Genomic DNA, 17,990 nt, shown 5'->3' on the forward strand with positions numbered 1-17,990 from the left:
TTGTTTTATAAACTGGAGCTACGAGTATATAAACTAATTACAGACCTAGATATACCCCATGTCATTGTATGTGCAAAGTTTCATTACAATCCAACACGAAGTTATAAAATGAGAAGTTACGTTTGTATGAGAAGGTGCAATTCGGCCGAGCTTGCTGGGGACTCTTAAGAGTGGCAAAGTAAGGATTGTTATCTTGGCTAGCCTCTCAACTCTGTACCTACCTACTGTTGGGCCCTACGGACCAATAATAACATATATATACTAATCTATGCTACGGACCGAGAGTCTAGAGTGTCTAGACCATAGATTAGTATATGTTATTACTGTAAGTCTAGACGCCAAAGGAAATATAATAATCAACTAGTTCAAGTTGTTTGCAGAAATCGCGAAGCATCTGTTTGATGTAACTGGTGACCGAAGAACTGGCGGCTTCCACGCACAACGTATCAGCATTGCGGTACAGCGAGGAAATGCCGCCAGCATCCTTGGTACAATGCCTCAAGGGCCTATTTTATAATTAAGCTAGTTATTAATTTCGTTTAGTAGTAACCACCGTAATTCAAGTAAATGAATGTTTGTTACGAATCAACCTCATCAGAAACGTCTTGTGTCGAAAAGTTGTTAAATAAAGGTAACAAAATAAATTCGCGATAGACCCGATTGTAAATGTTATAACCTCATCAGAGTTAGAGGGCAATCAGTATTGATAATAATGTATCTTATCAATTGGCTAACGATCCAATTTACGAGCGAACGTTGCTCCGGCAAATTATGTGTGCTGAACTGTGATGAACCCACCCGTCTCGTAAATAAGGGTAAATTGATATTGCACCGAATTTAATGGGATGATTGGATTGATAATAAAATATTATTCAAATTACAAATTTGCACTTTGAATCAGGGATGTTACCGGTGTGAAGTTAGCGGCCGAAAGTTGGCGGCCAAATGTTGGCGCCAATCGGCCGCCAACATTTGGCCGCCAACTTCACACTAAAATTAACCTACCAAATTAAGAAGTCCGTAATAAATCTCTCAATACATAACAGAAATGGAGTAAAACATAAATTATTAAACCGGTGTGAAGTTAGCGGCCAAAGTTAGCGGTCGATGATAACCTGACCAAATTAAGAAGTTATGTATATTTTCAACAAGAATACTGTCAAAACATGCAGAACCGCAAAATATCTACTAAAACCCAATCTAAAGATAAAACAACGCTAATAACTTGAAATGCACTTTGGCCGCTAACTTCGCACTTTAGCGGCCAAAGTGATTTTTGATACATTTTCATAATTCCTGCACCTTAGACAACAAGCAATTAGCTATCAAATAACACTATTTCTAGGGTGATACACAACTGCATATAAAAGAAACAGAGGCGACCAAGTAGAAACATCAGCTTTCTATTAACAAGTGCATTCATTCAAGATTTGCTGCATCTAAGACGGCAAGCGAGTAAGCGACACCCACTGTATCGTGCAGTGCCTTACATAAGATATCAAATAACACTATTTCTAGAGTGATACTCGACTGCATATAAGACTAACAGAGGCAATCAAATAGAAACATCAGTTTTCTATGAACAAGTGCATTCATTCAAAATTTGCTGCATCTTAGACGGCAGGCGAGTAAACCACACCCACTGTATCGTACAGAACATTACACTGTCTATCAAATAACACTATATCTAGAGTGATACTCGACGGCATATTAACGGTGCACAGGCAATTATTTTGGAACTTAGGTTTTCTATGAACATTTACATTAATTGAAGTTTTTCTGCATCTTGGACGGCAGGCGAGTAAACCACACCCACTGTATCGTAAAGAACATTACACTGCCTATCAAACAACATTATTTCTAGAGTGATACTCGACGGTATATTAACGGTGCACAGGCAATTATTTAGGAACTTAGGTTTTCTATGAACATTTACATTAATTGAAGTTTTTCTGCATCTTAGACGGCAGGCGAGTAAACCACACCCACTGTATCGTAAAGAACATTACACTGTCTATCAAACAACATTATTTCTAGAGTGATACTCGGCGGTATATTAACGGTGCACAGGCAATTATTTAGGAACTTAGGTTTTCTATGAACATTTGCATTCATTGAAGTTTTTCTGCATCTTATACGGCAGGCGAGTAAACCACACCCACTGTATCGTAAAGAACATTACACTAACTATCTAACAACACTATTCCTAGAGTGATACTCGAAGGCATATAAGAGAAACAAAGGCGACCATGTAGATACTTCAGCTTTCTACGAAAAAGTGCCTTCAATCGAGATTTGCTGCATTTTAGACGGCAAGCGAGTAAACCACACCCACTGTATCGTACAGAACATTAGATTGTCTATCAAATAACACCATATTTGGAGTGATACTCGACGGTATATTAACGGTGCACAGGCAATTATTTAGGAACTTAGGTTTTCTATGAACATTTGCATTCATTGAAGTTTTTCGGCATCTTAGACGGCAGGCGAGTAAACCACACCCAATGTATCGTAAAGAACATTACACTAACTATCTAACAACACTATTCCTAGAGTGATACTCGACGGCATATAAGAGAAACAAAGGCGACCATGTAGATACATCAGCTTTCTACGAAAAAGTGCCTTCAATCGAGATTTGCTGCATTTTAGACGGCAAGCGAGTAAACCACACCCACTGTATCGTACAGAACATTACACTGTCTATCAAATAACACTATATTTGGAGTGATACTCGACGGTATATTAACGGTGCACAGGCAATTATTTAGGAACTTAGGTTTTCTATGAACATTTGCATTCATTGAAGTTTTTCTGCATCTTAGACGGCAGGCGAGTAAACCACACCCAATGTATCGTAAAGAACATTACATTACCTATCTAACAACACTATTCCTAGAGTGATACTCGACGGCATATAAGAGAAACAAAGGCGACCATGTAGATACATCAGCTTTCTACGAAAACGTGCCTTCAATCGAGATTTGCTGCATTTTAGACGGCAAGCGAGTAAACCACACCTACTGTATCGTACAGAACATTACACTGTCTATCAAATCACACTATATTTGGAGTGATACTCGACGGTATATTAACGGTGCACAGGCAATTATTTAGGAACTTAGGTTTTTTATGAACATTTGCATTCATTGAAGTTTTTCTGCATCTTAGACGGCAGGCGAGTAAACCACACCCACTGTATCGTAAAGAACATTACACTAACTATCTAACAACACTATTCCTAGAGTGATACTCGACGGCATATAAAAGAAACAAAGGCGACCATGTAGATACATCAGCTTTCTACGAAATAGTGCCTTCAATCGAGATTTGCTGTATTTTAGACGGCAAGCGAGTAAACCACACCCACTGTATCGTACAGAACATTAGATTGTCTATCAAATAACACTATATTTGGAGTGATACTCGACGGTATATTAACGGTGCACAGGCAATTATTTAGGAACTTAGGTTTTCTATGAACATTTGCATTCATTGAAGTTTTTCTGCATCTTAGACGGCAGGCGAGTAAACCACACCCACTGTATCGTAAAGAACATTACACTAACTATCTAACAACACTATTCCTAGAGTGATACTCGACGGCATATAAGAGAAACAAAGGCGACCATGTAGATACATCAGCTTTCTTCGAAAAAGTGCCTTCAATCGAGATTTGCTGCATTTTAGACGGCAAGCGAGTAAACCACACCCACTGTATCGTACAGAACATTACACTGTCTATCACATAATACTATGTGTAGAGTGATACTCGACGGTATAATAACGGTGCACAGGCAATTATTAAGTACCTTAGGTTTTCTATAAACATTTGCATGCATTGAAGTTTTTCTGCATCTTAGACGGCAGGCGAGTAAACCACACCCACTGTATCGTAAAGAACATTACACTAACTATTTAACAACACTATTCCTAGAGTGATACTCGACGGCATATAAGAGAAACAAAGGCGACCATGTAGATACATCAGCTTTCTACGAAAAAGTGCCTTCAATCGAGATTTGCTGTATTTTAGACGGCAAGCGAGTAAACCACACCCACTGTATCGTACAGAACATTAGATTGTCTATCAAATCACACTATATTTGGAGTGATACTCGACGGTATATTAACGGTGCACAGGCAATTATTTAGGAACTTAGGTTTTCTATGAACATTTGCATTCATTGAAGTTTTTCTGCATCTTAGACGGCAGGCGAGTAAACCACACCCACTGTATCGTAAAGAACATTACATTACCTATCTAACAACACTATTCCTAGAGTGATACTCGACGGCATATAAGAGAAACAAAGGCGACCATGTAGATACATCAGCTTTCTACGAAAAAGTGCCTTCAATCGAGATTTGCTGCATTTTAGACGGCAAGCGAGTAAACCACACCCACTGTATCGTACAGAACAATACACTGTCTATCAAATAACACTACATTTGGAGTGATACTCGACGGTATATTAACGGTGCACAGGCAATTATTTAGGAACTTAGGTTTTCTATGAACATTTGCATTCATTGAAGTTTTTCTGCATCTTAGACGGCAGGCGAGTAAACCACACCCACTGTATCGTAAAGAACATTACATTACCTATCTAACAACACTATTCCTAGAGTGATACTCGACGGCATATAAGAGAAACAAAGGCGACCATGTACGGTGCACAGGCAATTATTTAGGAACTTAGGTTTTCTATAAACATTTGCATTCATTGAAGTTTTTCTGCATCTTAGACGGCAGGCGAGTAAACCACACCCAATGTATCGTAAAGAACATTACATTACCTATCTAACAACACTATTCCTAGAGTGATACTCGACGGCATATAAGAGAAACAAAGGCGACCATGTAGATACATCAGCTTTCTACGAAAAAGTGCATTCAATCGAGATTTGCTGCATTTTAGACGGCAAGCGAGTAAACCACAACCACTGTATCGTACAGAACATTACACTGTCTATCAAATAACACTATATTTGGAGTGATACTCGACGGTATATTAACGGTGCACAGGCAATTATTTAGGAACTTAGGTTTTCTATGAACATTTGCATTCATTGAAGTTTTTCTGCATCTTAGACGGCAGGCGAGTAAACCACACCCAATGTATCGTAAAGAACATTACATTACCTATCTAACAACACTATTCCTAGAGTGATACTCGACGGCATATAAGAGAAACAAAGGCGACCATGTAGATACTTCAGCTTTCTACGAAAAAGTGCCTTCAATCGAGATTTGCTGCATTTTAGACGGCAAGCGAGTAAACCACACCCACTGTATCGTACAGAACATTACACTGTCTATCAAATAACACTATATTTGGAGTGATACTCGACGGTATATTAACGGTGCACAGGCAATTATTTAGGAACTTAGGTTTTCTATGAACATTTGCATTCATTGAAGTTTTTCTGCATCTTAGACGGCAGGCGAGTAAACCACACCCAATGTATCGTAAAGAACATTACATTACCTATCTAACAACACTATTCCTAGAGTGATACTCGACGGCATATAAGAGAAACAAAGGCGACCATGTAGATACTTCAGCTTTCTACGAAAAAGTGCCTTCAATCGAGATTTGCTGCATTTTAGACGGCAAGCGAGTAAACCACACCCACTGTATCGTACAGAACATTACACTGTCTATCAAATAACACTATATTTGGAGTGATACTCGACGGTATATTAACGGTGCACAGGCAATTATTTAGGAACTTAGGTTTTCTATGAACTTTTGCATTCATTGAAGTTTTTCTGCATCTTAGACGGCAGGCGAGTAAACCACACCCACTGTATCGTAAAGAACATTACATTACCTATCTAACAACACTATTCCTAGAGTGATACTCGACGGCATATAAGAGAAACAAAGGCGACCATGTAGATACATCAGCTTTCTACGAAAAAGTGCCTTCAATCGAGATTTGCTGCATTTTAGACGGCAAGCGAGTAAACCACACCCACTGTATCGTACAGAACATTACACTGTCTATCAAATCACACTATATTTGGAGTGATACTCGACGGTATATTAACGGTGCACAGGCAATTATTTAGGAACTTAGGTTTTCTATGAACATTTGCATTCATTGAAGTTTTTCTGCATCTTAGACGGCAGGCGAGTAAACCACACCCACTGTATCGTAAAGAACATTACACTAACTATCTAACAACACTATTCCTAGAGTGATACTCGACGGCATATAAGAGAAACAAAGGCGACCATGTAGATACTTCAGCTTTCTACGAAAAAGTGCATTCAATCGAGATTTGCTGCATTTTAGACGGCAAGCGAGTAAACCACACCCACTGTATCGTACAGAACATTACACTGTCTATCAAATAACACTATATTTGGAGTGATACTCGACGGTATATTAACGGTGCATAGGCAATTATTTAGGAACTTAGGTTTTCTACGAATATTTGCATTCATTGAAGTTTTTCTGCATCTTAGACGGCAGGCGACTAAACCACACCCAATGTATCGTAAAGAACATTACATTACCTATCTAACAACACTATTCCTAGAGTGATACTCGACGGCATATAAGAGAAACAAAGGCGACCATGTAGATACATCAGCTTTCTACGAAAAAGTGCATTCAATCGAGATTTGCTGCATTTTAGACGGCAAGCGAGTAAACCACAACCACTGTATCGTACAGAACATTACACTGTCTATCAAATAACACTATATTTGGAGTGATACTCGACGGTATATTAACGGTGCACAGGCAATTATTTAGGAACTTAGGTTTTCTATGAACATTTGCACTCATTGAAGTTTTTCTGCATCTTAGACGGCAGGCGAGTAAACCACACCCACTGTATCGTAAAGAACATTACATTGCCTATCTAACAACACTATTCCTAGAGTGATACTCGACGGCATATAAGAGAAACAAAGGCGACCATGTAGATACATCAGCTTTCTACGAAAAAGTGCATTCAATCGAGATTTGCTGCATTTTAGACGGCAAGCGAGTAAACCACAACCACTGTATCGTACAGAACATTACACTGTCTATCAAATAACACTATATTTGGAGTGATACTCGACGGTATATTAACGGTGCACAGGCAATTATTTAGGAACTTAGGTTTTCTATGAACATTTGCATTCATTGAAGTTTTTCTGCATCTTAGACGGCAGGCGAGTAAACCACACCCAATGTATCGTAAAGAACATTACATTACCTATCTAACAACACTATTCCTAGAGTGATACTCGACGGCATATAAGAGAAACAAAGGCGACCATGTAGATACTTCAGCTTTCTACGAAAAAGTGCATTCAATCGAGATTTGCTGCATTTTAGACGGCAAGCGAGTAAACCACACCCACTGTATCGTACAGAACATTACACTGTCTATCAAATAACACTATATTTGGAGTGATACTCGACGGTATATTAACGGTGCATAGGCAATTATTTAGGAACTTAGGTTTTCTACGAATATTTGCATTCATTGAAGTTTTTCTGCATCTTAGACGGCAGGCGACTAAACCACACCCAATGTATCGTAAAGAACATTACATTACCTATCTAACAACACTATTCCTAGAGTGATACTCGACGGCATATAAGAGAAACAAAGGCGACCATGTAGATACATCAGCTTTCTACGAAAAAGTGCATTCAATCGAGATTTGCTGCATTTTAGACGGCAAGCGAGTAAACCACAACCACTGTATCGTACAGAACATTACACTGTCTATCAAATAACACTATATTTGGAGTGATACTCGACGGTATATTAACGGTGCACAGGCAATTATTTAGGAACTTAGGTTTTCTATGAACATTTGCACTCATTGAAGTTTTTCTGCATCTTAGACGGCAGGCGAGTAAACCACACCCACTGTATCGTAAAGAACATTACATTGCCTATCTAACAACACTATTCCTAGAGTGATACTCGACGGCATATAAGAGAAACAAAGGCGACCATGTAGATACATCAGCTTTCTACGAAAAAGTGCATTCAATCGAGATTTGCTGCATTTTAGACGGCAAGCGAGTAAACCACAACCACTGTATCGTACAGAACATTACACTGTCTATCAAATAACACTATATTTGGAGTGATACTCGACGGTATATTAACGGTGCACAGGCAATTATTTAGGAACTTAGGTTTTCTATGAACATTTGCATTCATTGAAGTTTTTCTGCATCTTAGACGGCAGGCGAGTAAACCACACCCACTGTATCGTAAAGAACATTACACTAACTATCTAACAACACTATTCCTAGAGTGATACTCGACGGCATATAAGAGAAACAAAGGCGACCATGTAGATACTTCAGCTTTCTACGAAAAAGTGCATTCAATCGAGATTTGCTGCATTTTAGACGGCAAGCGAGTAAACCACACCCACTGTATCGTACAGAACATTACACTGTCTATCAAATAACACTATATTTGGAGTGATACTCGACGGTATATTAACGGTGCATAGGCAATTATTTAGGAACTTAGGTTTTCTACGAATATTTGCATTCATTGAAGTTTTTCTGCATCTTAGACGGCAGGCGAGTAAACCACACCCACTGTATCGTAAAGAACATTACACTAACTATCTAACAACACTATTCCTAGAGTGATACTCGACGGCATATAAGAGAAACAAAGGCGACCATGTAGATACTTCAGCTTTCTACGAAAAAGTGCCTTCAATCGAGATTTGCTGCATTTTAGACGGCAAGCGAGTAAACCACACCCACTGTATCGTACAGAACATTACACTGTCTATCAAATAACACTATATTTGGAGTGATACTCGACGGTATATTAACGGTGCACAGGCAATTATTTAGGAACTTAGGTTTTCTATGAACATTTGCATTCATTGAAGTTTTTCTGCATCTTAGACGGCAGGCGAGTAAACCACACCCAATGTATCGTAAAGAACATTACATTACCTATCTAACAACACTATTCCTAGAGTGATACTCGACGGCATATAAGAGAAACAAAGGCGACCATGTAGATACATCAGCTTTCTACGAAAAAGTGCATTCAATCGAGATTTGCTGCATTTTAGACGGCAAGCGAGTAAACCACAACCACTGTATCGTACAGAACATTACACTGTCTATCAAATAACACTATATTTGGAGTGATACTCGACGGTATATTAACGGTGCACAGGCAATTATTTAGGAACTTAGGTTTTCTATGAACATTTGCACTCATTGAAGTTTTTCTGCATCTTAGACGGCAGGCGAGTAAACCACACCCACTGTATCGTAAAGAACATTACATTGCCTATCTAACAACACTATTCCTAGAGTGATACTCGACGGCATATAAGAGAAACAAAGGCGACCATGTAGATACATCAGCTTTCTACGAAAAAGTGCCTTCAATCGAGATTTTCTGCATTTTAGACGGCAAGCGAGTAAACCACACCCACTGTATCGTACAGAACATTACACTGTCTATCAAATAACACTATATTTGGAGTGATACTCGGCGGTATATTAACGGTGCACAGGCAATTATTTAGGAACTTAGGTTTTCTATGAACATTTGCATTCATTGAAGTTTTTCTGCATCTTAGACGGCAGGCGAGTAAACCACACCCACTGTATCGTAAAGAACATTACACTAACTATCTAACAACACTATTCCTAGAGTGATACTCGACGGCATATAAGAGAAACAAAGGCGACCATGTAGATACATCAGCTTTCTACGAAAAAGTGCCTTCAATCGAGATTTGCTGCATTTTAGACGGCAAGCGAGTAAACCACACCCACTGTATCGTACAGAACATTACACTGTCTATCAAATAACACTATATTTGGAGTGATACTCGACGGTATATTAACGGTGCATAGGCAATTATTTAGGAACTTAGGTTTTCTACGAATATTTGCATTCATTGAAGTTTTTCTGCATCTTAGACGGCAGGCGAGTAAACCACACCCACTGTATCGTAAAGAACATTACACTAACTATCTAACAACACTATTCCTAGAGTGATACTCGACGGCATATAAGAGAAACAAAGGCGACCATGTAGATACTTCAGCTTTCTACGAAAAAGTGCCTTCAATCGAGATTTGCTGCATTTTAGACGGCAAGCGAGTAAACCACACCCACTGTATCGTACAGAACATTACACTGTCTATCAAATAACACTATATTTGGAGTGATACTCGACGGTATATTAACGGTGCACAGGCAATTATTTAGGAACTTAGGTTTTCTATGAACATTTGCATTCATTGAAGTTTTTCTGCATCTTAGACGGCAGGCGAGTAAACCACACCCAATGTATCGTAAAGAACATTACATTACCTATCTAACAACACTATTCCTAGAGTGATACTCGACGGCATATAAGAGAAACAAAGGCGACCATGTAGATACATCAGCTTTCTACGAAAAAGTGCCTTCAATCGAGATTTGCTGCATTTTAGACGGCAAGCGAGTAAACCACACCCACTGTATCGTACAGAACATTACACTGTCTATCAAATAACACTATATTTGGAGTGATACTCGGCGGTATATTAACGGTGCACAGGCAATTATTTAGGAACTTAGGTTTTCTATGAACATTTGCATTCATTGAAGTTTTTCTGCATCTTAGACGGCAGGCGAGTAAACCACACCCACTGTATCGTAAAGAACATTACACTAACTATCTAACAACACTATTCCTAGAGTGATACTCGACGGCATATAAGAGAAACAAAGGCGACCATGTAGATACATCAGCTTTCTACGAAAAAGTGCCTTCAATCGAGATTTGCTGCATTTTAGACGGCAAGCGAGTAAACCACACCCACTGTATCGTACAGAACATTACACTGTCTATCAAATAACACTATATTTGGAGTGATACTCGACGGTATATTAACGGTGCATAGGCAATTATTTAGGAACTTAGGTTTTCTACGAATATTTGCATTCATTGAAGTTTTTCTGCATCTTAGACGGCAGGCGAGTAAACCACACCCACTGTATCGTAAAGAACATTACACTAACTATCTAACAACACTATTCCTAGAGTGATACTCGACGGCATATAAGAGAAACAAAGGCGACCATGTAGATACTTCAGCTTTCTACGAAAAAGTGCCTTCAATCGAGATTTGCTGCATTTTAGACGGCAAGCGAGTAAACCACACCCACTGTATCGTACAGAACATTACACTGTCTATCAAATCACACTATATTTGGAGTGATACTCGACGGTATATTAACGGTGCACAGGCAATTATTTAGGAACTTAGGTTTTCTATGAACATTTGCATTCATTGAAGTTTTTCTGCATCTTAGACGGCAGGCGAGTAAACCACACCCACTGTATCGTAAAGAACATTACACTAACTATCTAACAACACTATTCCTAGAGTGATACTCGACGGCATATAAGAGAAACAAAGGCGACCATGTAGATACTTCAGCTTTCTACGAAAAAGTGCATTCAATCGAGATTTGCTGCATTTTAGACGGCAAGCGAGTAAACCACACCCACTGTATCGTACAGAACATTACACTGTCTATCAAATAACACTATATTTGGAGTGATACTCGACGGTATATTAACGGTGCACAGGCAATTATTTAGGAACTTAGGTTTTCTATGAACTTTTGCATTCATTGAAGTTTTTCTGCATCTTAGACGGCAGGCGAGTAAACCACACCCACTGTATCGTAAAGAACATTACATTACCTATCTAACAACACTATTCCTAGAGTGATACTCGACGGCATATAAGAGAAACAAAGGCGACCATGTAGATACATCAGCTTTCTACGAAAAAGTGCCTTCAATCGAGATTTGCTGCATTTTAGACGGCAAGCGAGTAAACCACACCCACTGTATCGTACAGAACATTACACTGTCTATCAAATCACACTATATTTGGAGTGATACTCGACGGTATATTAACGGTGCACAGGCAATTATTTAGGAACTTAGGTTTTCTATGAACATTTGCATTCATTGAAGTTTTTCTGCATCTTAGACGGCAGGCGAGTAAACCACACCCACTGTATCGTAAAGAACATTACACTAACTATCTAACAACACTATTCCTAGAGTGATACTCGACGGCATATAAGAGAAACAAAGGCGACCATGTAGATACTTCAGCTTTCTACGAAAAAGTGCATTCAATCGAGATTTGCTGCATTTTAGACGGCAAGCGAGTAAACCACACCCACTGTATCGTACAGAACATTACACTGTCTATCAAATAACACTATATTTGGAGTGATACTCGACGGTATATTAACGGTGCATAGGCAATTATTTAGGAACTTAGGTTTTCTACGAATATTTGCATTCATTGAAGTTTTTCTGCATCTTAGACGGCAGGCGACTAAACCACACCCAATGTATCGTAAAGAACATTACATTACCTATCTAACAACACTATTCCTAGAGTGATACTCGACGGCATATAAGAGAAACAAAGGCGACCATGTAGATACATCAGCTTTCTACGAAAAAGTGCATTCAATCGAGATTTGCTGCATTTTAGACGGCAAGCGAGTAAACCACAACCACTGTATCGTACAGAACATTACACTGTCTATCAAATAACACTATATTTGGAGTGATACTCGACGGTATATTAACGGTGCACAGGCAATTATTTAGGAACTTAGGTTTTCTATGAACATTTGCACTCATTGAAGTTTTTCTGCATCTTAGACGGCAGGCGAGTAAACCACACCCACTGTATCGTAAAGAACATTACATTGCCTATCTAACAACACTATTCCTAGAGTGATACTCGACGGCATATAAGAGAAACAAAGGCGACCATGTAGATACATCAGCTTTCTACGAAAAAGTGCATTCAATCGAGATTTGCTGCATTTTAGACGGCAAGCGAGTAAACCACAACCACTGTATCGTACAGAACATTACACTGTCTATCAAATAACACTATATTTGGAGTGATACTCGACGGTATATTAACGGTGCACAGGCAATTATTTAGGAACTTAGGTTTTCTATGAACATTTGCATTCATTGAAGTTTTTCTGCATCTTAGACGGCAGGCGAGTAAACCACACCCAATGTATCGTAAAGAACATTACATTACCTATCTAACAACACTATTCCTAGAGTGATACTCGACGGCATATAAGAGAAACAAAGGCGACCATGTAGATACTTCAGCTTTCTACGAAAAAGTGCATTCAATCGAGATTTGCTGCATTTTAGACGGCAAGCGAGTAAACCACACCCACTGTATCGTACAGAACATTACACTGTCTATCAAATAACACTATATTTGGAGTGATACTCGACGGTATATTAACGGTGCATAGGCAATTATTTAGGAACTTAGGTTTTCTACGAATATTTGCATTCATTGAAGTTTTTCTGCATCTTAGACGGCAGGCGACTAAACCACACCCAATGTATCGTAAAGAACATTACATTACCTATCTAACAACACTATTCCTAGAGTGATACTCGACGGCATATAAGAGAAACAAAGGCGACCATGTAGATACATCAGCTTTCTACGAAAAAGTGCATTCAATCGAGATTTGCTGCATTTTAGACGGCAAGCGAGTAAACCACAACCACTGTATCGTACAGAACATTACACTGTCTATCAAATAACACTATATTTGGAGTGATACTCGACGGTATATTAACGGTGCACAGGCAATTATTTAGGAACTTAGGTTTTCTATGAACATTTGCACTCATTGAAGTTTTTCTGCATCTTAGACGGCAGGCGAGTAAACCACACCCACTGTATCGTAAAGAACATTACATTGCCTATCTAACAACACTATTCCTAGAGTGATACTCGACGGCATATAAGAGAAACAAAGGCGACCATGTAGATACATCAGCTTTCTACGAAAAAGTGCATTCAATCGAGATTTGCTGCATTTTAGACGGCAAGCGAGTAAACCACAACCACTGTATCGTACAGAACATTACACTGTCTATCAAATAACACTATATTTGGAGTGATACTCGACGGTATATTAACGGTGCACAGGCAATTATTTAGGAACTTAGGTTTTCTATGAACATTTGCATTCATTGAAGTTTTTCTGCATCTTAGACGGCAGGCGAGTAAACCACACCCACTGTATCGTAAAGAACATTACACTAACTATCTAACAACACTATTCCTAGAGTGATACTCGACGGCATATAAGAGAAACAAAGGCGACCATGTAGATACTTCAGCTTTCTACGAAAAAGTGCATTCAATCGAGATTTGCTGCATTTTAGACGGCAAGCGAGTAAACCACACCCACTGTATCGTACAGAACATTACACTGTCTATCAAATAACACTATATTTGGAGTGATACTCGACGGTATATTAACGGTGCATAGGCAATTATTTAGGAACTTAGGTTTTCTACGAATATTTGCATTCATTGAAGTTTTTCTGCATCTTAGACGGCAGGCGAGTAAACCACACCCACTGTATCGTAAAGAACATTACACTAACTATCTAACAACACTATTCCTAGAGTGATACTCGACGGCATATAAGAGAAACAAAGGCGACCATGTAGATACTTCAGCTTTCTACGAAAAAGTGCCTTCAATCGAGATTTGCTGCATTTTAGACGGCAAGCGAGTAAACCACACCCACTGTATCGTACAGAACATTACACTGTCTATCAAATAACACTATATTTGGAGTGATACTCGACGGTATATTAACGGTGCACAGGCAATTATTTAGGAACTTAGGTTTTCTATGAACATTTGCATTCATTGAAGTTTTTCTGCATCTTAGACGGCAGGCGAGTAAACCACACCCAATGTATCGTAAAGAACATTACATTACCTATCTAACAACACTATTCCTAGAGTGATACTCGACGGCATATAAGAGAAACAAAGGCGACCATGTAGATACATCAGCTTTCTACGAAAAAGTGCATTCAATCGAGATTTGCTGCATTTTAGACGGCAAGCGAGTAAACCACAACCACTGTATCGTACAGAACATTACACTGTCTATCAAATAACACTATATTTGGAGTGATACTCGACGGTATATTAACGGTGCACAGGCAATTATTTAGGAACTTAGGTTTTCTATGAACATTTGCACTCATTGAAGTTTTTCTGCATCTTAGACGGCAGGCGAGTAAACCACACCCACTGTATCGTAAAGAACATTACATTGCCTATCTAACAACACTATTCCTAGAGTGATACTCGACGGCATATAAGAGAAACAAAGGCGACCATGTAGATACATCAGCTTTCTACGAAACAGTGCCTTCAATCGAGATTTGCTGCATTTTAGACGGCAAGCGAGTAAACCACACCCACTGTATCGTACAGAACATTACACTGTCTATCAAATAACACTATATTTGGAATGATACTCGACGGTATATTAACGGTGCACAGGCAATTATTTAGGAACTTAGGTTTTCTATGAACATTTGCATTCATTGAAGTTTTTCTGCATCTTAGACGGCAGGCGAGTAAACCACACCCACTGTATCGTAAAGAACATTACATTACCTATCTAACAACACTATTCCTAGAGTGATACTCGACGGCATATAAGAGAAACAAAGGCGACCATGTAGATACATCAGCTTTCTACGAAAAAGTGCCTTCAATCGAGATTTGCTGCATTTTAGACGGCAAGCGAGTAAACCACACCCACTGTATCGTACAGAACATTACACTGTCTATCAAATCACACTATATTTGGAGTGATACTCGACGGTATATTAACGGTGCACAGGCAATTATTTAGGAACTTAGGTTTTCTATGAACATTTGCATTCATTGAAGTTTTTCTGCATCTTAGACGGCAGGCGAGTAAACCACACCCAACGTATCGTAAAGAACATTACATTACCTATCTAACAACTCTATTCCTAGAGTGATACTCGACGGCATATAAGAGAAACAAAGGCGACCATGTAGATACATCAGCTTTCTACGAAAAAGTGCCTTCAATCGAGATTTGCTGTATTTTAGACGGCAAGCGAGTAAACCACACCCACTGTATCGTACAGAACATTACACTGTCTATCAAATAACACTATATTTGGAGTGATACTCGACGGTATATTAACGGAGCACAGGCAATAATTTAGGAACTTAGGTTGTCTATGAACATTTGCATTCATTGAAGTTTTTCTGCATCTTAGACGGCAGGCGAGTAAACCACACCCACTGTATCGTAAAGAACATTACATTACCTATCTAACAACACTATTCCTAGAGTGATACTCGACGGCATATAAGAGAAACAAAGGCGACCATGTAGATACATCAGCTTTCTACGAAACAGTGCCTTCAATCGAGATTTGCTGCATTTTAGACGGCAAGCGAGTAAACCACACCCACTGTATCGTACAGAACATTACACTGTCTATCAAATAACACTATATTTGGAGTGATACTCGACGGTATATTAACGGTGCACAGGCAATTATTTAGGAACTTAGGTTTTCTATGAACATTTGCATTCATTGAAGTTTTTCTGCATCTTAGACGGCAGGCGAGTAAACCACACCCACTGTATCGTAAAGAATATTACATTACCTATCTAACAACACTATTCCTAGAGTGATACTCGACGGCATATAAGAGAAACAAAGGCGACCATGTAGATACATCAGCTTTCTACGAAAAAGTGCCTTCAATCGAGATTTGCTGCATTTTAGACGGCAAGCGAGTAAACCACACCCACTGTATCGTACAGAACATTACACTGTCTATCAAATAACACTATATTTGGAGTGATACTCGACGGTATATTAACGGTGCACAGGCAATTATTTAGGAACTTAGGTTTTCTATGAACATTTGCATTCATTGAAGTTTTTCTGCATCTTAGACGGCAGGCGAGTAAACCACACCCACTGTATCGTAAAGAACATTACATTACCTATCTAACAACACTATTCCTAGAGTGATACTCGACGGCATATAAGAGAAACAAAGGCGACCATGTAGATACATCAGCTTTCTACGAAAAAGTGCCTTCAATCGAGATTTGCTGCATTTTAGACGGCAAGCGAGTAAACCACACCCACTGTATCGTACAGAACATTACACTGTCTATCAAATAACACTATATTTGGAGTGATACTCGACGGTATATTAACGGTGCACAGGCAATTATTTAGGAACTTAGGTTTTCTATGAACATTTGCATTCATTGAAGTTTTTCTGCATCTTAGACGGCAGGCGAGTAAACCACACCCACTGTATCGTAAAGAACATTACATTACCTATCTAACAACACTATTCCTAGAGTGATACTCGACGGCATATAAGAGAAACAAAGGCGACCATGTAGATACATCAGCTTTCTACGAAACAGTGCCTTCAATCGAGATTTGCTGCATTTTAGACGGCAAGCGAGTAAACCACACCCACTGTATCGTACAGAACATTACACTGTCTATCAAATAACACTATATTTGGAGTGATACTCGACGGTATATTAACGGTGCACAGGCAATTATTTAGGAACTTAGGTTTTCTATGAACATTTGCATTCATTGAAGTTTTTCTGCATCTTAGACGGCAGGCGAGTAAACCACACCCACTATATCGTAAAGAATATTACATTACCTATCTAACAACACTATTCCTAGAGTGATACTCGACGGCATATAAGAGAAACAAAGGCGACCATGTAGATACATCAGCTTTCTACGAAAAAGTGCCTTCAATCGAGATTTGCTGCATTTTAGACGGCAAGCGAGTAAACCACACCCACTGTATCGTACAGAACATTACACTGTCTATCAAATAACACTATATTTGGAGTGATACTCGACGGTATATTAACGGTGCACAGGCAATTATTTAGGAACTTAGGTTTTCTATGAACATTTGCACTCATTGAAGTTTTTCTGCATCTTAGACGGCAGGCGAGTAAACCACACCCACTGTATCGTAAAGAACATTACATTGCCTATCTAACAACACTATTCCTAGAGTGATACTCGACGGC

The 17,990-nt window shown here is 39.0% G+C and overlaps 1 long non-coding RNA gene across 1 annotated transcript; it reads right to left on the reverse strand.

Moving 5' to 3' along the window:
• Positions 1-1,819: 1,819 nt before the first annotated feature.
• On the reverse strand, positions 1,820-9,625 carry LOC134747494 (uncharacterized). Its single transcript, XR_010128333.1, has 3 exons — positions 9,472-9,625; positions 2,433-2,529; positions 1,820-2,085 (listed from the first exon to the last, which is right to left on the reverse strand). It is a non-coding gene; the product is annotated as an uncharacterized LOC134747494 (long non-coding RNA).
• Positions 9,626-17,990: the final 8,365 nt, after the last annotated feature.

The sequence above is a fragment of the Cydia strobilella genome, chromosome 14, assembly GCF_947568885.1.
Source record: "Cydia strobilella chromosome 14, ilCydStro3.1, whole genome shotgun sequence".
Classification (NCBI taxonomy): Eukaryota; Metazoa; Arthropoda; class Insecta; order Lepidoptera; family Tortricidae; genus Cydia; species Cydia strobilella.